Source organism: Puma concolor, chromosome B2 (genome assembly GCF_028749965.1).
Source record: "Puma concolor isolate L17-30 chromosome B2, mPumCon1.1.hap2, whole genome shotgun sequence".
In the NCBI taxonomy this organism is placed as follows: Eukaryota; Metazoa; Chordata; class Mammalia; order Carnivora; family Felidae; genus Puma; species Puma concolor.
In genome coordinates, this window is record NC_141671.1 from 128,706,177 (window position 1) to 128,729,565 (window position 23,389).

The 23,389-nt window shown below is 34.9% G+C and overlaps 1 long non-coding RNA gene across 3 annotated transcripts in view; it reads right to left on the bottom strand.

Moving 5' to 3' along the window:
* The window catches only part of LOC147581253 (uncharacterized), a 142,756-nt gene that overhangs the window by 59,082 nt on the left and 60,285 nt on the right, over positions 1–23,389 (bottom strand). The window contains exons 3-4 of one of the 3 annotated variants that reach the window (XR_015251581.1): positions 7,205–7,265; positions 4,824–5,812 (exon numbers count right to left, since the gene is read on the bottom strand). The exons of 1 other annotated variant lie outside the window; for it this stretch is intronic. This is a non-coding gene — a long non-coding RNA (uncharacterized LOC147581253). Of the gene's footprint in view, positions 1–4,823; positions 5,813–7,204; positions 7,266–23,389 lie in introns of those variants that run through there. One more of the 3 variants, XR_015251580.1, reaches the window with a different exon arrangement.

The window sequence follows — 23,389 nt, forward strand, 5'->3', positions numbered from 1 at the left end:
TTTATTTTCTTTCTTCTTACTTTGGGTTTAACTTCTTTTTCTCATTCTTTTCGATTATGCTGAAATAATTGATTTGGTACCTTTCTTATTTTCTAATAAGGCTGTAGTGCTATTGATTGTCTTGTAAGTATGGCTTTTGATATGTTGTGTTTTCATTTAAATTCTGTTCAAATTTCTTATAATTCCATTTTTGATTACCTCTTTAATCCATGGATTATTTAGAAGTGTGTTATTTCGTTTCCAATATTTGCACATTCCAGAGATCTTTCTGGTATTGATTTCTAATTAATTACACTGTAGTCAGAGATCATATTTTGTATTATTGGAATCCTCTCAGATTTATTGAAACTTATTTTACGGTGCAAAATGCAGTGTCAATCCCTCTTAGTTATACAGGTTAATCTCACTCAATATGAAAATGGGCTACAACAGGGCACAGATACCAGGGTGTTTGTTGGCTATCATAAGTGTCTATTATGTGCTAGTCTACATGCATATAGGAACCCTACATGCTCTCATGGAACTTCCACTATATCCAGGGAAGGGCACTAAAGTAAAAACATAAATCACTAAGTGAAAAAATGAATTATAGATTGTAACACGTACAATGAAACACATAAACAGGATGTGCTGGTAAAGCAAATTGGCTGATGGTGCTGTTTTTCTAAGGATAACCAGACAGTCTACAGAAGGACAACTGAGTCCTGAGAGTGGAATAAACCAGTCATTCAAAGAGCTGATGAAAAAAAAGGTATCAGCAGAGGTAATACTAGAAAGAGCTTGGTGTTGGAACATCAAAAGTATGGATTAGAGGGCACCTGGGTGGCTCATTTGGTTAAGTGTCCGACTTTGGCTCAGGTCATGATCTCTCAGTTCATGAGTTTGAACCTTGCATCAGGCTCTGTGCTGACAGCTAAGATCCTGAAACCTACTTTGGATTCTGTGTGTGTGTGTGTGTCTCTCTCTGTCCCACCCCTGCTTGCATGCTGTCTCTCTCTTTCTCTCAAAAATAAATAAACATTACAAAAATTTAAAAAAATTTAAAAAGTGTGGATTACAAAAGTAGCTGTCCCAGCTACAAAAGGAATATAATATGGCATGTGTTTGCAGAAGCCAGTAGAAATCATATGATCAGTTATATCAATGTTTTCCCAAGTAAATTAGAAACTGACAAAAGAATTTTAAGCAGGGAGAGTGACATAAACTTATTTACCATAAAAAAAGAAGAAAAATTAATCTGACTGTTGCTTGGAGGTTTGGGGCCTATGGTGAAGGAGAGATAATAGATATTTGGCTGATCAGAATAAAAGTTGACACAAAGGTACCAGTTGGGAAACCACACAGTTTTCCAGGAAGACTGGGTTACCAGAAGTGAATTAGAGAAGAAATGGATGGACAGTAAATATATTTTCAGGATGTAGAGCTAACTAGATTGTTGATGGATTGAATATGTTGGGTGAAAGAAAAAGCAAATGAATCCCATAACCATTATGCTAAGTGAAAGAAGCCAAACACAGAGGACTATATATCTGTATGGTCCATTCACATGAATTTATAGATAAAGCAAATCTCCAGCAACAGAAAGCCAATCACTAATTATCTAGGGCAAGAGGTCAGAGAAGGGGGTGAGGTCTAAAGTGTCAGAGGAATGTTTAGGGTGATCAGACCTTTCTATATCTTGATTTTGTGAAGGTTACAGGACCATTTACAATTACTCAAATTCATATAACTATACACCTACACTAAGGGAATTTTATTGTCTGTAAATTATACCACAATACAACTATTAAAAATAGTCAAATATAAAAGGGGACCTATTTCTACCTGGCATTATAGATAAGGACATTCCTTTAATATACAAAAAGCAGGTAGAATTTTAGTGTAGCACAAATGCTCCATAAACACATTTTCTAAGAATCTAAAATATGATAAGAATGGACTAAACATATGAGAACATGAGAATTAATGGAAGAAATTCAAATGGTCAAAACATAGAAAAATAGACTTCTGGTTTCAACTATTCTATGTAAGGACATGAACAGGCTAGACAAGAAAAACTCAAAATCTATGCATTTTCTTGGACCTTGCAGAGAATTTGGATCACAGAGCAAACTACTACCTTGAAATCTGAGGTTGCACTCAGGGAAACTGAGTACCTGATGTTGGCTGTCCTGGAGTAGAAGACATGAGACTCTAGAAAAATGGTAGAAAGACTTCAATAGTATGTTTAACAAACTTCTGGGGGCCAAGTGTGGATTATTGTGAGAATAAAAAGCTCTTGAGGCCACAGGAAATAATACAAAGTACATTTTTTAATGTTTATTTTCGAGGGAGAGAGAGAGACAGAGCACAAGTGGGAAAGGGGCAGAGAGAGAGTGGAAAACACAGAACCTGAAACAGGCTCTGGGTTCTGAACTGTCAGCACAGAGCCTGCTGCAAGGCTCGAACTCAGGAACGAGGAGATCATGACCTAGGCTGAAGTCGGATGCTTAATCGACTGAGCCACACAGGTGCCCTTAATACAAGTACATTCTTAGAGCATAGAACAATTAAAAAGTAGAAATCAATAACATAGAAGTAGCTTAAAAATACCCAAATATATGGAAATTAAACCCATTTCTTTTTTTCTTTTTAAAATTTCTAACATTTATTTATTTTTGAGAGACAGAGAGAGACAGAGTACGAGCAGGGGAGGGGCATGGAGAGAGAGGGAGACACAGAATCTGAAGCAGGCTCCAAGCTCTGAGCTGTCAGCACAGAGCCCAATGCAGGACTTGAACTCATGAACCCTGAGATCATGACCTGAGCTGAAGTCAGCCACTTAACTGACTGAGCCACCCAGGTGCCCCACATTTCTTAATAACATATGGGTAAAAGAAGAAGCCTGGAAGAATTCAAAAATATTTTGAACTAAATGAAAATAAAACTACAGCTTATCAAAATTTGTGGGATGCATCAAAATCAGTATTTAAAGGGAAAATTTATAACATTAAATAAATATACATATAAGGAAAATATATACAATATAATATAATACCTTAGAAAATGAGATGAAGAAAATGAGAGCAAAGGTAATAATACATTTTAAACCCAAATCAATGTTATGGAAATTAGGGATAAAGAACATCTTTGAAACCAAAATTTAGTCTTTTGAAAACACTAAAATTGCTCAAATTCCAGCCATGTAAACTAAGGAAAAGAAGAAGAAGAAGGAGAAAAAGAAGAAGAAGAAGAAGAAGAAGAAGAAGAAGAAGAAGACAACACAGGGATAAAAGAGGGGTCTTCACTACTGATTCCATGCACATTAAGAGATAATAAGATAATACTATAGACATGATGTCCATATTCTGATCCCTTAGATGATATGGGCTCATTCACTGAAAGGACAAAGTACAAAAATTCACTCAAGGAAACTGATAACTTTTAAACAAAATTGAATTAGTTGAAAAAAATAAAAAATATATATACTTTCAAAACCCAAAATACCAGACCCACATGGTTTCAACAGTGAGTTATACCAAAGGTTTAAAAGAAAAAAAGTAATATCAACTTTACACAGTGTCTTTCAGAAAACAGTAGAGGAAATAGCTTCCAATTTTTTAAGAGACCAGCACAGTCCTACTGCCAAACCTATATAAGATATTACAAAAAAGAAAACTACTCATATGGTCTCATGACCCGACACAAGAATCCTTAACAACATATTAGCAAATTCAATTCAGCAACATATAAAAATATGATACATCATCATTAATATGACTCATTGGAATGCGAGGCTGATTCAACATTTGCATATCAGTATCATTCCTCATATTAACAAAATAAACATCATTATATCCATAGACGCAGAGAAGTATTTTATAAAGTAAAACAAGCATTCATGATAAAAACTCTCAAAAAAGTAAGCATAGGAGGAAAATTTTAATCAAGCTTTTATATGAGAAATCTCTAGGAAATATCACACTTAATGAGAGACTGAACACTTTCCATCTAAAATCAGAAACCAGGTGAATATGTCCTCTTTCACCTCCTCCAGCGCTATACTGGACATCTTAACTACTGCACTAATACAAGAAAAAAAGGCATGTCATTGGAAATGAAGAAATAAAATGGTATTTATTTGTACATGTTGTGACTGTCTATGTAGACAATGGCAAAGATTATACAAAAAAAAAAAAAAAAAAAAACAAACCTGTAACTAATAAGTGAGTATAGCAAAATCTCAAACTACAAAAGTCAATTAATTGCCTTCCTATATACTAACATGAACAATAGGATATTAAAGTAAAAGAAATACTATTTTTAATAGCATCCAAAACATATTCAGTATTCTGTATGTGGGTAACTATAAAACACTGCTAAAAGAAAAAAATAATAAAATCTTAAGAGATATTATGTATTTATAGATTAAAAGACTCAATATTTTCATAGTATTAACTCTTCCTAATTTGATCTATACATTCAGTGCAGTCCCAACCCATCAATTTTGTGTAGATATTGACAAACTGATTGTAAAATGTATAGGGAAATGCAAAATATCTAGCATAGCTCGCATAATATTAAAGCAAAAGAAATTTGAAGGGATTACAATATCTGATTTCAAGAATTACTGTAAAACTACATTAATCATGACAGCATGGAATTAGTGAAAGAATAGACATATAAATTAATTGAACAAAATTGAATACCCATAATAGACCCACACAAATATAGTAAATTGAGTTTTGCAGAGTCTCAAAGGTAATTTAATGTTGAAAGAAGTTTTCCTAAAATAATGTTCCTAGAACAAATGGGTGTTCACATCCAAAAAAAAATGAACCTAGTCAGTGATTTTATGCCTTTAATAAAATTAGCTCAAAATGGATAGTGAACCTAAATATAAAGCTTAAAAATATACAACATCTACATGGAAATGAAGGAGGAAACATTTGTGACGTTGGGTTTGGTGTTGAATTGTTAGATATAATACCAAAAGCATAATCCATGAAAGAAAAATATGGTAGGTTGGGGTTCAATAAAATTTAAAAGCAAACAGACAAAGCGTCTGCTTTGGAAAAGACACTATTAAGAGAAGGAATAGACAAGCCGCAGGCTTGAATATTTTACAAATACAGAGAATATTTTACAAAACTTATCTGATGAAGATCTTCTATCAAAGAACTCTTAACCCTGGACAATGTGAAACAATCAACCCTACTTAAAAATGAACTAAATTGCTAAACACCACTTTTAGTAGATTAAAAAAAAAAAAAAGATGGCAAGGTAAGTATATGGAAAGACACTCAACATTACATTATATTAGGGAAATGTAAATTAAAACAATGTAGAGATAATACCACACAGCTATTAGAATGTCTAAAATCCAAACTGGTCATACCCAGTGCTGGTAAAATGACGGTGCAATAGCAACTTTCATTTGGTGCTGCTGGGGAGGTAAATGATAGAGCCACTTTGAAAGACAGTTGTCAGTCTCCATAAAGCCAGACCTAAATTAACATATGACACAATGGTCATCTTGCAGGTATTTGCCCAACTGATTTAAAAACATGTTTGCATGTAAAAACTTGCGTGTCAATGCTTACATCATCTTCATTCATAATCACCCAAAACTGGAATTAACCGAGAGGCTCTTTAATTGGAAACTGAATGAATGCAGTGTGGTATGTCAATACTATGGAATGCTGTGAACAATCAAAAAGAAATGTTATTCTATACAGTAACATGGGTGAATTTGAAAGGCATATGTGTAAGTAGAGAATCCAGTCTGAGAGGGCCGTAATTCCATTTACATGTCCTTTTGGAAGAGGCAGAGCTATAAGAGATAGAGAACAGATTAATAGTTGCTAGTGATGTTGGAAAGAGGAAGCATTACCTTGGTGATGCACAAGGGATTAGGGAAGATGGTGAAACTATTCTGCATGGAAGATACATGACAGTATTTGTTTTTCAAAATCCCTACCACCTTATAGCATGAGTAAACTTTAGAGGTTGTAAAATAAAAACAAATCTACTAGGAGAACGGGGGATTTCTGGATGAATTTCAGACAGTAGCAAAATATCCAACTGTCTTACAAATATACGACCCAATCATAGTGAAGGAGGTGGGGAGAAGGGAGCTGACCTCAGTAACTTTAAAAAGAACTGGAAACTATAATTCTAATGACAAATGGAAATATACATAGCACAGTAGTCTAGTTAGTAACATCATTTCTCACGGGAGTATGAGTTAGCAAATTTGAAACAGCTGTACGTAGATACTTGAACTGACCAAATGAATGAATGGATGGTAGATGTTGAGAGCCAGACATGTATATTATGAATGCATATGCATATACATATCAATGAATATATACATGTGTGTATGCATATGGACTAAAAACATAGAATTTGTAGATACAGAAAGCAGAGAATTAACATTAGGCAAGTGCCAAAATATGTTTATATCATAACTCTTCTAGTTTTACAGTAAGGATGGATCATTAGTCTACAGTATTTCTTTATTTCTTTGCTGAGATTGATGTTCATAGTCTTATTTAATAGCTGTAGTGATAGACTTTTTGTTGTTATATGCTGAGTTCAGTTTGACAGATTCAGCAATGAAGTTATTTTGCACAGGCTGGTAATTAGGTCTAGTGACAGGCAATACAACAAAATGGATCTTTAACCAAATAATGCAATGCACAGTGTGTTAATTTCAAATGATTTCTTTTGAATGCTAATTTGCTTCTGATTATATTATTATTACAGATTTGGGGTGCTGAGGTTTTTTAAAGACAATTTTGAGCAGTTTTAGGATCACAGCAAAATTGAAAGGAAGATACAGGTATTTCCCACATATCCTTTGCCCCACAAATGTACAGCCTTCTGCATTACCAATATCTTCCACCAGAATGGTACATTGCTGTACTTAATGAACCTACATTTTCACATCATAATTACCCAAAGTCCACAGTTTACCTTAGGGTTTACTCTTGGTGATGCACATTCTATAGGTTTCGACAAAGATATAGTAATATGCATCCCTAATTGTAGTATCACACAGAGTATTTTCACTGCCCCCAAAACAATTTGTACTCCACCTATTCATTTATGTTGGGTTTTATTTTTTGTTTGTTTGTTTTTCTGACTCTGCAGAAACTAACCTTAACCTTAATATTGTGATCTCCTGGGAGCTTTTCTTCCACCAAATTGAAAACAAATTTACCTGCATCATTTTCAATTCCTTCTGGATGTGGTCAGTACCTGAGAAGTCATGAGGCTCACACCTAGAAGTATACATATAAAGTAAGAATGAGAACAGGCAGCCTTTGATTGAAACTAACCAGATTCCATGTCTAAATCTGTGGTCTGGCTCTTTGGACTCTCAGTTTCTGGATTTCTTCAATTTGCAAACATCCACGTTACTTCCCTTAGATGTATATTTTAGCTTTTTTGTGTGTTTTTCATGATGGCCCTAAGTCATTCCTAGGTTGTATATCTTTAAGGATTAAAAAAAAACCAAAAAACATTTGTAGGTTGATCTGAAAGTTTAGGTCTTAGATCTAAATATGGGACTTGAATATGGCACTTTTAGGAGTTCCAGTCTCCTGACTTTATACTAGACTTTCTTGAATCTCAATGATCTATCTAAACAATAGTTTAAAATGGTAACATCTCTTTGATTTTGTAAACTAAACTGAAATCACAATATAGAAATTGACTTCGAATTTAATTGGTCTTTAAGAAGTCAATGAGGCGGTGAATCAAGGGTTTTACTTGCTCCTTTTCATTTGTTAAACCCTACAGTAATATTTTTATCTGATCTTACTCTGCTTCTAAAATATGCTGCAATGATTTTTATGCATTTTCTGTATTTATGCATTTATGCATTTAATACATTTTCTGTATTTCATATGCCTGAGATGTTTCACTACTTTGAGTTATCCTATTGCAATATCTGTCTTGAATTGTGTCTCCTAACAGACTAGAACCATATCTCCTTACTTGATTATAGTCATTAAATCAAGAAATATTTATTGTGTTTATTCTAGATGTTGGGAATAAAACAATGAGCAAGAAAGACATAATTCTTGCCTCACATATCTAGTCAATTGGAAAGGTAGATCCTATCAGTTGCTATGACAGACAATTTCAAGATGTAGGGATCCATTTTTGCACAGTACTTTCAAAATCATTACTAAAAATAGAGGTTAGATAAAACTGATATGCTACAGCCAAACGATAGCCTAGATCATAAACTGTCTTTAAAAATCACTTCGGGGGCGCCTGGGTGGCGCAGTCGGTTAAGCGTCCGACTTCAGCCAGGTCATGATCTCGCGGTCCGTGAGTTCGAGCCCCGCATCAGGCTCTGGGCTGATGGCTCAGAGCCTGGAGCCTGTTTCCGATTCTGTGTCTCCCTCTCTCTCTGCCCCTCCCCCGTTCATGCTCTGTCTCTCTCTGTCCCAAAAATAAATAAACGTTGAAAAAAAAAAAAATTTAAAAAAAAAAATAAAAATCACTTCGTAGGGGCGCCTGGGTGGCGCAGTCGGTTAAGCGTCCGACTTCAGCCAGGTCACGATCTCGCGGTCCGTGAGTCCGAGACCCGCATCAGGCTCTGGGCTGATGGCTCAGAGCCTGGAGCCTGTTTCCGATTCTGTGTCTCCCTCTCTCTCTGCCCCTCCCCCGTTCATGCTCTGTCTCTCTCTGTCCCAAAAATAAATAAACGTTGAAAAATAAAATTTAAAAATCACTTTGTAAAGGTCAAGCCAAACTGAATTTATTAGACAGAATTTAAAGTTCCAGGTAATATTGAACATAAACATATATTATTTAATAATTAAAATTTATTCAATTTTAAAGATTAAAATATTTCTATCAAACCAGATCCCAAGGGATTCTCAAAACAGTCTAGTTTTCCTTAGTAACCCATATCTTGTCATTGATGTATATACGTATATAGCTGATCTCTTGTATCTATCTATATTTTAGCCTTTACAGTCTCCTGGAAGTCATGTATTTCATGTATTATTACCTTTTGAGTGAAATAGTGATTGAATTTACTTTTCCTAGATTTATGTGTGTGAAACAGTAATTGTATTTATTTAGCATAAATTTATCAAGGGAATAACTCCCTTTGCACTGTTAACTTTTGTGCTTAGCCCATAGTCATTTTAACAGGGCTACACATTATTTAGTATTTATAAAAATATAAATTTATAAAGACCTTTAGCACCAATTAGATACAATAATAGATAATGTGGGATCAGCAATAATAATAATAAACTGAGTTCTTATTTCATAGAACATTGATCTTCATTTTGATGGGGATTGGGGCTTTAAGTCAGACCTCATACAAATAATAAAACAAGTAGCTATATAATTGTGACAAGCTATATGAGGGAGAAGTAAAAAAATGAATTCAAAGTGAAAATAGAGATGTGTAAATCAAGAAGGAGTGTCACAGAAATTATCTCTAAGTTAAGGAAATTGAATATAAGACAAGAAAGGTGAGGAAATGTTGAGAGGCAGCGATTTGGGTGCTGGTAGTAGGAGGGTGATTGGATAGAATGGAACAACAGGTAGAGATAATAATAAGGCCTTGAACCTAAAAGGATTTAGTGCTGTGAAGAAACTGAAAAAAACCAATATTCTTGCAGTGAAAGAGCAAAAAACAGAAAAATATCTGCAACAATAGGACAGATCAATCTGGACTCTGTAGGTTATGCTAAGTACATTAATTTACTTTAAGAACACCACATTTTTAAAAGGTAGAGTTACATTCATTGATTATGTTTTCTATCCTTTCTCTCTCTCTCTCTTTTTAAGTAATCTCTATGCCCAGTGTGGGACTTGATCTCTCCACCCCAAGATCAGGAGTCATGTGCTCTACTGACTGAGCCAGCCAGGTGCCCCAGTTATGTTTTTTTTTTAATGCTTATTTTACTGCTGTTTTAGTAGAGTATTGGAGAGAGACAGGAATAGACCAGAAATCAACTAGAAGGTTTTTAAAATAGTCCAAATAACTTGTAATAAGAGAAAAGAAGGGGACATTTTAATAGAAATTCACTTAAGTGGGGATGGATTATGGTGGGTGATGAGAGAATGGTTTCTAGAACGCTCCCCAGATTTCAGCCTTGAGCACTCGATGTATAGCAGAGTCCATTGTTCATGTAAGGAAGACTGGGAGAGAAATGTACTTGGAGGATGATGTTGAGAGTTTGGTTTCACATGTGCCATATTTGTGATATTTATCAGACACCCAAATGATGATCTCAGATAGACAGGTGTGCATTCCAGAGCTTAGAAGGGACATCTGTGAATAAAATTTGTGAGTCATTTACATATTCATGGTGTTTGAAGTTATGGTAGTGGACAGTACTGCAAGAAGAGAGTATAGACTTAGAAGGAAAATGGCCTCATATGGAGACCCAGGAGTGGAAACTTGAGTAATTTTCTGAAGCATCCAATTTGAGGGAAATATGGCAATAAAGATGTAAATAATCCAGAGAGTTGGGTGAGAATCACCAAGAAAGTTTTGTGTCTCAGAAATGAAGTAGAGTGTTTTCAAGATAGAATGATAAACCGACATAGAAAGACAAATGCTACTGAGAGATCCAGATATTTGAAATTAAATAACCTCCACAGCTCCCCCATTGACATTCACATTTTTATTCCCATACTATGTCTCCCCAAACTAAAACAAAACAAGAAAAAAAATCCGAACATTCTTGATCATCTTCATTTTTTGTCGTTTTAGGAAGGTTACTCAAATAATTTCAAATATTTTCCAAATAATTTGTTTAGACCTTTAGGTTTTGATCCATTAGCGTAAAATATATTCACCTTTCCTAAGAAACATATCTGTTTCACCATATTACAAAGACATTTATATTTTAGTACTTTTATTTGTTAACTGTTAAGTTCTTGAGAATCCAATTTCTAGGCCTGATTTACCAGAATCATACTACAAGCTACTTTTCGTTTGTTTGCTTTCAAAAATATGATGACCTCTGACCCTCACTTTCAACTGATAATTTACATCAATCTACATTAAGATCTTATTATTTGTTATACTTCTTTAGAACATATTTTGGTTTGGGTCCTCATTTTTCTTATTAATTTTTTTCACTTCTCTTTCACTTGACTTTCGTTTTTCAGAAATTTGTCAAAATCTTTATTCTGCTTACATTCACATTTACCCTCTGCAAAAACACACAGAAAATGTATTTATTTTTTCTGTTTTGTACCTATTATTCCAAAGCTTTCAGGAGATGACAGAGGCAAATTTATAGGCTCAATCTTTCTTGAACTAATAAGTTATCCATTGGATTTGCAACATCGGCTTTCAGAATGCTTAAATACTGATACTGATGGGAAAGTTTGAGTACTGAGCAAGTGAGCCACTGAAGATGTAGGAGGAGTGTAAACACTGAAGTGGGTATTGACCAGGAAGGAAGTTATGTGACACAGAGCCTAGTCAGACAGAATTAATATTTTTCCTTTGAAATATTCAGTCCCCTCATTTCTTAGGAAATCTTAGTCGCTTACAGATTTGGAGATTCCATAGATATGTGGGCTTCAAATATAGTGCAAATGCAGAAGAGTATTGTTAGTAATTTTCCAAACAGCTTGCTTACTGATGGTGGGTATTTGTTATATTTAAATACAATAATCCCTCTTTCTTGCTGTCTTGAAGGATATGGTTTGTAACGACTCCAAGGTCCATAAACTATGTAAAAACTGGTATTTCCAAGCTGAACAGCCTCTACATATAATTTAGATTATTTTCTAAGGAAACGGGCCCAATATAAAATTAATTTTCCATTTTCAAGCCAAATTACAAAATATTCCTGAGATCACTTAGCTCCCGCAAGACTGCATTACACAGAAATGTCTTCCACAGATTTGGAGATTCTCTTATGCACTTTTCCTCTAAATCATTTATAAAAATGTTAAATAAGGCATATGCTGGCACTACTCCCTAAGGAGCATTGCTGTGTACACTTCCTTATTTAGAAAAGTGCCTACTTATTCCCAACCTTTCCTCTTGTCTCTAAGCTAGTTTTGTATCCATGACAAAACTGTTCCCTAGATCCCCTGTTTTTTAAATTTTTAATACATTTTAGTACATAATTTTATCAATGATTTTTTTAAAAAGTCCCAGTAGTTATTACTTTTATTGACACGGTTTTGTGCTTTTTTTCCCTCCTCCTTTTAAAAAGCTTTTATGATTTACCTTTTATGGCTTTTATATTTTTATGGGACCCATTAACTATTATACTAATATATTTTGTTTGCTCTCTTTACTAGATAATCTACTAGTTTTCTTGGAATGTCATTGGGCTCTATAGTTTCATTTACTTCAGAATATCTTATTCGAGAGGAATAAGAAACCAATCAACGTGGTCATCCATAATAACTAATTTTTTTTTTTATTTCTCAGATATTTCCCCACAGCTAAGACAGAGCTAGATATGTCCAAAGTTTTTAAAACACTATTTCATGGACTACCCCGTATTTTTCGTAGGTCCCATGCAAGGTATTTTCTCTCTTATCTATCCTAAGAGCAGAAAATCTCCATCAAGAATTGATGCAGACTGAAACTTAGGTTATTTGACATACCCGTAGCCCCTTATTCACTATTTAACCCACTTGAGGTGGGTTGTCAGATAATTTCAGCAGAAATGTAGTAAGTCTCACAATATCAAGCACATGAATAAATTGTATCATAATGCATATTATAAACCTACAGAGTAAGCAGAAAAAAGAGTTGCACACAATCCATTTCACACAATGTCCTTGAGTCTCAAAAACAAAGCTGAACTATTTTTACCATGCACTTAAAAGAAACAGATTTGGATGTTGAATATACTCCTTTTCTCAGATCTACAGCCAATAGAGGCAGGTCCATATAAAGTTCCTGGTCCAATTTACATTGTTTTCATGAATACTCATTTAGTGAATTTATGCTACATTGAGGTCTGTATATATATATATACATATATACATATATATATATATATATATATTTCTTATTCCTGATTGCCTCTTTGTCTGATATTCTGACCGAAGGATTATACAACATGGCTCATATAAGGTAAATTATCCCAGATTCTGGTGCCTTTAACCACCCCCCCACCCTGCCATCAAGCTGCACAAGTTGCTTCATCACCTACCCCTTCTACTTTGTGACACTCAAATTTTATGGGAATGGTAATCTGTATATGGAAATGAAATGTAATGAGAATATCTAGCCATTTAAAAATTAATAGATTTGGTTCATTTAAAGTAATAAATGCAGTAGCAAGACACTAAGTGAAGAGCTTAGGTCTTAAGAGGATGAACAAAGGGGTTGGGACAGACTCACTTTCCATCAGCTCTGCAGTATTGTGTTTCTCAAATGACTCATCAAGCCAGCACTAGCTACCAACATGGAATAGCACTTCAGGCTTACATATCTTATAAATAACAAAAATCCTTCCCAGATTCTGGTTGTAGTTTGGCTTCTACTATTGAGAGTCAGGTAAAAGTTACATATGTCTTTGAGTCTAAGTATTTTTTTTTTTTTTTTAAATTTTTTTTTTCAACGTTTATTTATTTTTGGGACAGAGAGAGACAGAGCATGAACGGGGCAGGGGCAGAGAGAGAGGGACACACAGAATCGGAAACAGGCTCCAGGCTCTGAGCCACCAGCCCAGAGCCCGACGCGGGGCTCGAACTCCCGGACCGCGAGATCGTGACCTGAGCTGAAGTCGGACGCTTAACCGACTGCGCCACCCAGGCGCCCCTGAGTCTAAGTATTTAAAGGATATTTTGGGATCCTGAGAAATGATATTGAGCCAGAAACTGTGTGGTTTCTGACACAGGATTGAAGGATGCCTAAAATTTTAACCAGGCAGAGATGGAAGCTGAGTGAGGACATTCAAGGTATAGAAAGCAGTGTGTGTAGGAAACAAAAAACAAGAAATGTCAGGAAGAAAATAGGTAGTTCTGTTTGGCTGCAGTGTAGACTATATATGGGACATTAATGGGAAAAAAGGGATAAAAACATGGCTGCCATTTACAAAGTGCATTGTGAAGATTGGGGGGCAGGGTGTGTGCAAGTGGTGGCAATAGGAAGCCATGAAAGAGTTTGAGAATAAGGGTGATGATCAGAGGTGGGCCTTGGAAGTCCAAATCTGATTACTGTATGTTATGACGGTTGGACCACAGAGAGTCTGGAGGCAGGTTGTGCATGAGGTCAAATATGAAATATATAAAAGGAGAATGTTTTGGAGGAAAAAATTGTCAATTGATGTTTTATTTCCTGCAGATTTCTTTATCCCGTAGGTTTCCGCCTATTGAATATATGCCATGTAATGTTTCAGAGGGCAGGCAGGTACCATCTAGTTAGAACAAAGAAGTCATTGCTCAACTTTGGCTTTCAAATTATAAATAATTTTTGGATTTAGAGTTATCGGTACTTTTACAGTTTAGAGTTATCGGTACTTTTGTTCATTTTCTGTGAGAATTGATTGGGCAGTTAGCAGCCATAAATAATTTGGGTATGCATACTTATCAGATTTCCCAAGGATCTGTGTCTAGAGGACCTACTTTATTTTTTTATTTTTTTTTTTAATTTTTTTTTTCAACGTTTATTTATTTTTGGGACAGAGAGAGACAGAGCATGAACGGGGAAGGGGCAGAGAGAGAGGGAGACACAGAATCGGAAACAGGCTCCAGGCTCTGAGCCATCAGCCCAGAGCCTGACGCGGGGCTCGAACTCATGGACCGCGAGATCGTGACCTGGCTGAAGTCGGACGCTTAACCGACTGCGCCACCCAGGCGCCCCTAGAGGACCTACTTTAGCAATTGCAGCCCTATGTATCTTTTAAAGAAGGCTGTGATATTTCTTTTGTTTTTCTATTCCAAATCTGACATTTTCTTTCAAAGGAAGTTTGTATTGGCTCACTCTCACCTTGTTATTTGGAAACAGGAGCTTCTGAGAACTACATTCCCCAGAGAGTGATAGATCAATGTGGGAGTTCACATTTGTTTGAATGTATGTCAGGTAATCATAGTACAGCCCCTGACTATTGACTGAGCAAAGAGAAAGTGAAAAATTCTGGTATTTTCCATGGGAATCACAAATTCTAAGGATATTTGTGCAATAAAATGAAAATATGAGTTTTTTATTTATTTTCAAAAAACAACTTGTTAATCCATGACCTATAAAAAGAATTGTGGTTTGGGTGATCATTATACCTGAAAGGCTTTATTTAACATTGCACTGCTTTATTTCTGTATTGTAATTTTTCCCATGGGTAGCTAAATTTACTATTTAGTACTGTTCATTTCTATGATGCCAACTTCTCTAAATATGCATTACTTAAGTATTTCGATATATACCAATGCTACCGCTTTCATGTTTATATACATATCCCAAAATGGAAACCTAAAAGATGACTAATAATAGACCATAAAAAAAAAACAGAGAAAAGTTAATAAAACATGAGATTTTGTACCAGTTCTGATTCCCAATGCCTGGTCGTAAAGCCTCAATTATCAGTCAGTTGGTTTCCCCATGATAGGAGATAACTATTAATAATATTTAACTAAGACTTGAATAATGCTTTGTAACTTTTAAAATGCTTTCATATGCAGACTAATATCTTCATAATTGCCCTTTGCAGTATTCTTTGTTCATTTTCCCCTCAGTTCATTGAGCCCCAGTGGGATTAAGTTACCTTTCCATGATGACAATTAGAAACGAAGAGCCGGAACATGCTTCTTTCTCTGTGTAGCTATGTCTGGGCTCCTTTCCTAACACCTCTATATTGCCTCTCTCCATCTCTGACCCCATTAGCATCACGTTTTCCCAGCACTTTCTCCAATCGGCTGCATCACAATTGCATCTCCTGGGCATAGATGCCCTGATAGGTGGGTATCAGTAAAGAGGAATACCTCAAAGCACTTTTTTTTTTTTTTTTTTTTTTTTTTTTTTTTTTTTTTTTTTTAGCGAGTCAGTAACATCATCTTTGTGGATGGCCTCCTGCCTGCGTATTTGTTTCATGAGTGAGAGCATCTCTTTAGCTCTTATGCAAAATGAAAGGATCATTACGAACACCAATTTAAATTAGAGTAGGCAGAGTAAATCTGTAAAAGACAAAAAAAATTAATCACCTGTGGCAACTGTCATTTGAAGTTACCCTTCCCTCATTCCACTCCAGCTCATCCACATAAAAACAAAGAGAGATCATATTGTTTACTGGTATCAAACTGCAGAATTTGGCTTGCCTTAGGCACTGCTCTAGCCCAGAATCCAAGCCGCCACAAATATCAATTTGGAATGCAGCTTCAGCTCTAGTGGAAAAGCTGTCACAGGCAAGTCTAAAATACTGAGAGTGCTGAGCTACTGACATTGCTAAAGATGATCATGAAGACATTTATCCAGCCTCTCCTGCCTCCCCTTCGCCCAGCCCTTCAGAAGCTTATGTCAAGTGTGACAGGCTAGGTGATGAATGGGTAGAAAGTTGACAGGTGACGACAGGCGCCTGAGTAAGTGAAATCCTCTATCGTTAATTCTTGGGATTTTACCTTTCTGACACAATGAACGGATATTAGAATGTGTGACTAAATAAACCACAATGAGAAAAGTCATTCACTGAAAAATAAGAGTCCAGAACAGAAAGCCATGCTCTCAGTTCGGTCAGGCTTCTTGATTACTGGACTTTTGGAGTTCACTACATAATCAAGTATACGTTATTTAGAGCTAAGTGGGATGATTAGCAGAGTTGTTTCTCCCAGGAATATGTACCCGGCACACTTAGCTCAAAGTCATGAGTCAGAAAAATCCCATTTCTCATAAATCTCTTCTAGACTAGACTAAAAAAGAAATCAGCTCATTGGAATTTTGATTAATGAGAAAAGGAGAAAGGTTGCAGGGTGAGTGCTTTGTTCTATTGATGTCCATGAAATGTTGGTGACTGCCTGACACATCCCAGTCCAAAGCAATTGAAAATCATTTTAACTTTGCTTTGTTTTGAGAGGCTTAGGGGTTATTGAATTGAGAGAAATTGGACTGAAACAAGTAATTTTTTTGACACAGGCCACTAAACAGCTTGGAGACCAAGAGCCTTAAGGCCCCAAGCAGGTCATTTAGTATAGAGTGGTGACTTTTTCAGAGGGTGCTCTCTTCTTGTATAAATAAACTGAGAAACAGAAGTCTTAGGGATCTTCCAAATTTCCTTACATGTCTTCATATGAGCAATTAGCAATTAATGGCAATGAGGTTTTTCCCTGTGCCTCTACATCACAGTTGGGATCATTATGGGCAAAGGAGGTGAAAAAGTTGTATCCCCTTCTTATAGTAGGGAGGAGAATTTCATGATTCAAGTTCAAAACTATAAATTTCTATTATAGGTAACATATCATGCTCTTTGAAGACTCAAAGGAATTATATTTGACAGGATTTTTAAATATAGTAATACTGTGGTGGAGACTAAAAACAATTCTTAAATTGCTTCTCAACTTTTTAACGACAGTTTTATGACCGTAGTGTTTTGTGTCATGCTTTTTTTAATTTAATTTGAAAATGTTCATTCTATGGGGCGCCTGGGTGGCGCAGTCGGTTGAGCGTCCGACTTCAGCCAGGTCACGATCTCGCGGTCCGTGAGTTCGAGCCCCGCATCGGGCTCTGGGCTGATGGCTCAGAGCCTGGAGCCTGTTTCCGATTCTGTGTCTCCCTCTCTCTCTGCCCCTCCCCCGTTCATGCTCTGTCTCTCTCTGTCCCAAAAATAAATAAAAAACGTTGAAAAAAAAAAAAAAGAAAAAATGTTCATTCTATTTAACATATATATTTCCATTACTGAAGTAAAAGTGCCCTGATAAAAGCAATTTTCAATTCTTTTCCTCTTTTCCCTAAAATTATATCATAACTTACTTGCTGATTCTTCTTGATTTAGGACATTTTATTTTTCTATAATTCCCTTAAATATTTTATTGCAATTATATTTAGAAGCTATATATGTTATGTTTTTTATTTGGGGGTATCCTGTAATGACCCTTCTTGAAAAGTATATTTTGTAATATCTTTAGTCCTTATAGATTTACATCCTTTTATAGTTAAATTTTTTAAACAGTTATCTGTTTTTCTTACTTTTCTGTACCATCTTCTTGGGAAAACTATATTTTGTATTATATATGTTTCAATAATTAACACTGTATATTACAGTATATGTTATGACGGTGAGATATCCTGTATATAGCTTTATAAAGTCATTGATACTCAATGAATTTTTGTTGCTACTTTTTTATACCTAAACTTATTTTATACTTATTTTAATATTTGTCTTTTTAAATTCTGTTATTTCCAAATAATCATTGCCCTACTATTAAGGCAAGATAGAATTTAAATCATTTGTCTCAGTTCATGCTTTTTTGTATCTTAAGGGAATTTTGATGATTCTCTTTATTCTGAGGTCAAATCTATACCCATGATGTCATAAACAGGTTCTAGATCTTCAAGTCTGGCCAAGAAAATTAATTACTCAGAACCTCAAGTACCTTCTGGAAAATAAGCTTAATTATCTGTAGTGAGTCTTAAATAAGGTGAAATATATCCAGTGTTTAAGAAATAGCATAGAAAGCTTTCACCAACGAGAAGTTATTACTTTTATTCTAGACTCCAGGGATGATTTACAGACTACAAAAAGAAATATCCCCTCTCAGATTAGTTTAAGTAGTTTTGTTATCTACTGACTTTGTTTTGGACATTCTTCATGGCACTGATGATAGGATAATCAGGAATTGTTTCTACTCCCAAGGATAATCAGGAAATTGTTTCTACTCTCAAGGAATTGTTTCTACTCTCAAGTCTGTTTCAGACTACAGGAGAGAGAGAACACACATTCTAATGAATAATAACTCAATGCGATGTGTACTTTATAAAAGCATGTAACATAAAGAAGTGTATAGGAGAAGGAGTGATTCACCACTATTGGAGGCGGGGAAAGTTGGAATAACAAGCTACTTATCATGAGCAAACTTGTTATGGGCAAGTTCAAGAAGAATGAATGTATGTGCACCAGCTATCAAGGTGTGAAGAAGGGAAGAAAATTCCAGGTGCAGTAACGTCATATAAATAGGATATGTATAGTCAAATAATATAAAGATTTTATATGTAACATAAAGCATTATAAAAATTCCAATAAAGCTTAGTCAAATGTGTGTATATGTTTTAAATATTAACAAAGAAATTTCATTAGCTTATCATGCATTTGAATTTACGTAAGCCTTTTTTAGCCTAGAGATAAACATGCTGACAGTAAAAAATGTAAAATCTGCACAGAAGAGTATAAAGTGTAAAATTAAGGTCACCTTTTACCATCAAAATATTGATCTCTGTTAAGATTTTTTCATGTAGCCTTCCAGAAGTATTCAATGAACATGAATGTCTATATAAGGATTCACCCACTAGCAGTTTGAGGCAAATCAGTCTTGGTTTTGAATGGACAATATGGTAGTTTAAATTTTTAATTTTTTTTTTTCAACGTTTATTTATTTTTGGGACAGAGAGAGACAGAGCATGAATGGGGGAGGGGCAGAGAGAGAGGGAGACACAGAATCGGAAACAGGCTCCAGGCTCTGAGCCATCAGCCCAGAGCCTGACGCGGGGCTCGAACTCACGGACTGCGAGATCGTGACCTGGCTGAAGTCGGACGCTTAACCGACTGCGCCACCCAGGCGCCCCTAGTTTAAAATTTTAAAACTAAATTTGAATGCATCTTAGGGTGAAATTCATACTACATTTTACCATTACCTTTTGTTCTTTTACTTAGCTACAGTACATATTGATGATACTTTCCTGGTCTTTGAAAGACAGCTGTGGAGTTGTGACCTCTGAAGCAAACATGCACGATTAGAGTGTGTGTGTGTGTGTGTGTGTGTGTGTGTGTGCATTATAAAGAATTATGTTAAACTTCTATAGTCCACTTTGCTGTGTTTCTTCATATTATGTAATGAATATTTTTCATATCAGACATAGATATTTACATTATGCTTTAAAAATAATTACATAGTATCACTTTCTAAGGTTATATCATAATTTATTTAACCAGTTCCTGAATAATAAACTTTGTTTTTTTTCCCCTTGCTATTATCACAGTGTTGGAAGAAAGATTCTGGACATATAAATTCAGGCATTTATGTGAATGTATCTAAAGGTAATGTATAGAAATGGATTTAATTGGAAGTATTAGGGATATTAATCATTTGTCTCTTCAATATGTTTTAAGTGATGGGTAAGAAGAAACACAGAGAAAAATGAAGAGAAGAAGAAAGGGTACATTAATGACAGGAAGTGTCCCAAACCTCACAAATTCAGGGTGTTTTGGCAAAGCTAGATTGAAATACATAGGTGGAATCTGAAGCCAAAGAGGCATCTCCCTTTATCACTACTGTCCACACCTCAGCACCACCCCATGAGAGTTTGATCTTGCCAACTTGGATGAGCAAGTAGCTAAATGCATGGTAATGGCAAGCCCATTGCAGAGATCTCACATGCCTTTTGTCTCTAGCCCTCAGCGATGAGCATATGGAGATTTGACCCAGGCTCACATGGACCTACTGATACCAAAGAACAGGCAGGTACTGGGGCTTAGGGGATTATGCTTCTAAGGGAAATACCTTATCTACTAATGAGATTGTGTGTCTCTTTTTTATTTTGATAGTTATCAATGAATTGCTTTCAAAAAGTTTGTAGCAACTTAAAATCAACTAAAAATCCTCAGCAATATTTGGTATTATTTAATATTTACCAATCTAACAGGCAAATAAGAGTTCCCTAATTGTTTAAAATTGCATCACTGTAAACATGGATAAAGTTGAGAAGTTTTTTTCCATAAGTTTATGGACCATTTATATATATATATTTTACCTCTAAACTTTTATATACATAAGCTACCCATTTCTAGGAGTTAATATTTATTAAAGCAGCCATAAAATGCGATGATATCTTGCCATTTGCAACAACATGGATGAACCTAGAAGGTATCACGCTAAGTGAAGTAAGAGAAAAACAAATACCATATGATTTACTTACATGTAGAAAAATCAAAAACAAATGAGTAAACAAACAAAAAAAACAGAATCAGACATAAAAATTCAGAGAACTGCTGATGCCCGAGGTGGGGGGTTGAGGACTGGCCAAAATGGGTGGAGGAGAGTTGGAGATACAAGCTTCCAATTATGGAGTGAATAAGTCATGGGAATAAAAGACATAAGTAATATAGTCAATGACTATGATAGTTTCTGGTGACAGATGGTACGTATGCTTGTGGTGAGCACGCGTAATGTATAGGCTCGTAGAATCACTATGTTGTACACCTGAAACTAATGCAACATTGCGTGTCAAGTATACTCATATAAAAAAGAGTAAGTGTATCATCAAGAATAAAACACAGACTAGACAGATAATTGTAGTAGGTCTTGAGTTTTCCTACAAAATGATAACCAAATGAAATTTCATTAGATATTCCATAGAGATAGGAACATAGGAGAAAAACATCACACACTCCTTAGTTCACTGGTATTGAGTAAAATCCTCACATAGTAAAACCTATCTCTTTTAGTAAAATTGAATTTCGTAAACGTGAGTGTTTGGAGTAAATGGAATAAAATGAAATGGAGCAATCTTCCAAAAATCTCTCCTCCATTTCAAATATTATTTATTATATGGAAATTTATGTTGTTTTCTGGCTATCCAGTTTCCTCAATACTGTAGTGAATAATCCAAACATTTTCCACTGATTTAAATGCCATCGTAGTTAGACACTAAGTTTCCATATAAATTTGGAGACCTTTTTTTAAAAAATTATTAATTGACTTCTCTGGTTATTTCTCTGCCTGTATCTTACAGGTACAGTGATATAACTTTATTTTAGGACTGGTAATATCTTCCTCTTAAGTCTTTTTCTTTTGTTTTTTTTTCTCACCTCTTTGTTTTTCCATATGAAATATAAAAACCATTTCCAAAGAGAGTGATAATAATTAAATAAATTTTAAGACATCATTAAAAACTTCACAGCATTGAGACTTCATACCCAAAAAAGGATTCTTTGTGTTTTGACTTTCTTAAAGGAAATCTTGTGCACGTTTATAATTTTTTTTTTTTTTTTAGTTTAGGTTCTGGAGCTCCTGGGTGGCTCATTCGTTGAGCGTCCGACTTTGGCTCAGATCATGATCTCACGGTTTGTGGGTTTGAGCTCCACATCAGGCTCTGTGCTGACAGCTCGGAGCCTGGAGCCTGCTTCAGATTCTGTGTCTCCCTCTCTCTCTGCCCCTCCCTCGCTCACACTCTGTCTCTTTCTCTCTCAAAAATAAATAAATATTAAAAAATATGTAAATTCTAAAAGATTTGGTAATTAAGAATGAGTTTGATTAGACGGTCATTCTTCTTTTGCTCTTAATTGTTACAACAATTTAATTCCTAAAAAGGATAAAATGGCATCTTTCCTGATACACCCCCAAGTTTTTTAAAGTTTTTTGAAAGTTTAAGTAGATTAAGAAATAAAGGAAGAAATACCAGATGAAAATCATGATATATGAGAAGATTACATTCCTGGCTCTAGAATACTGAGTTTATTCATGAAATTTAATCAATATCAAATTGATCTATTCAAATGTTTGATCTTGTGGTCGATAGGAAAACTACCCCTAGCAGTAGGAAAAAAGGTGGAGTCATATTATTTTCAATTTGTAAAAATATCCCAGTTGCTCACAGCAGATACTTATCATCATAAGAAGTAATAATTTCCTTTAATATTACATATATAGATTTAAAGTGCTTTTTTCAAACAACTCTTTTGGTTCCGAAATCATATATCACTGCAAGAAAGGTTTATTACTTCTAGGCTAGAAATGAGGCAATTAAAACACTAAGAGTCAAAGTAATCAAGGAAACAGGGTTATTATATAAATAGTTATTACAATCCACTTATTCCGCTGCCTTCTCCACTGTGCTCTATTGTAATCTGCATGGCATTTAGAATGTTAATTAAGCTTTAAAATATTCTAGACATATAGATAAATAAATACATATCCCACGTTAGGAAGATACAATAGTTTATTTAAAAAGTAATAGATTTTCATAACAACCCTTTATAAATTATTTGATACTAAGACATAACATTAGACCATAAACAAAGAATTGCTAAGAATGTTAAATAAGTATAAACAGTAATAACTGTGCTAACTAGGGTTGTTACATAAACAGCATTTCAAAGCTATTATATAAAATGAATTTTCAGCTATTAAAGGATATTGGCAAAAACTCTGGGCTTAAAAAATAAGTGTATGAAAACTAAGTGGGATACTTAGGAACTAGATAAAGCCAATAGTTTTACTTAAAATGACTAGAAAAACACACCAAATA